A 762-nucleotide genomic window follows, 5' to 3' on the forward strand; every position below is an offset into this window, starting at 1 on the left:
TTGATGCTGCCTGTGTGGAGTTTGCACATACTCTATGTGACAGCATAGGTTTCCTTCGAGCGCTCCAGTTACCTTCCACATGCCACAGGGTTGGGATTGTAGGATCTAGAGTTGTCATAGTAGGGGATTTTAACTTTCTTAATATAGACTGGGACTGCCATAGTGCCAAGGGCATAGATGGAGTAGAATTTGTCAAATGTGTTCAGGAAAGTTTCCTTTGGCAATGTGTAAAGAGAGTACAAGGGAGAGGGCAAAGTTTGACCCACTCATAGAAAACTGAGACGGGCAAGTGACTGAAATGTTGGCGGGTGAGCCTAGTGTGCAAGGAGTTGATGAGGGAGTGGGATGTAGAACCAGTGTGAATGGACGATTGATGTTTGGCGTAGACTCGGTAGGCCAAATGGCCTGTTTCCAGGGTCCTGTATAGAAAATACAAATGTTAGGTTGGATTTTCCCCATAAGGAAATTAATGCAGGACAGTTGTTTCCTGTGCGTCCTGTTACCGTGCCAATTTTATCCCATCCCTTCCTGTTCTGATGATACCTTGAAAGTTTAGTTCCATGAACACCAGATGTCCTCTGATAACATGAATAATCACAGAATTGAAACAAAATATTCTTGGTAATAGTTGGTATTATATCAGGATGAAATGTGATCAGATATGTATTTATGCTTTTGGTCTTCCAGTAGGAATTAGGATACTGATCATGGAAGAAGTTAATGGTTGCCTTTTCTAATGAGAGGGGCACAGTTAGTACAAAT

The sequence above is a fragment of the Amblyraja radiata genome, chromosome 12 (assembly GCF_010909765.2).
Source record: "Amblyraja radiata isolate CabotCenter1 chromosome 12, sAmbRad1.1.pri, whole genome shotgun sequence".
NCBI classification, from domain to species: domain Eukaryota; kingdom Metazoa; phylum Chordata; class Chondrichthyes; order Rajiformes; family Rajidae; genus Amblyraja; species Amblyraja radiata.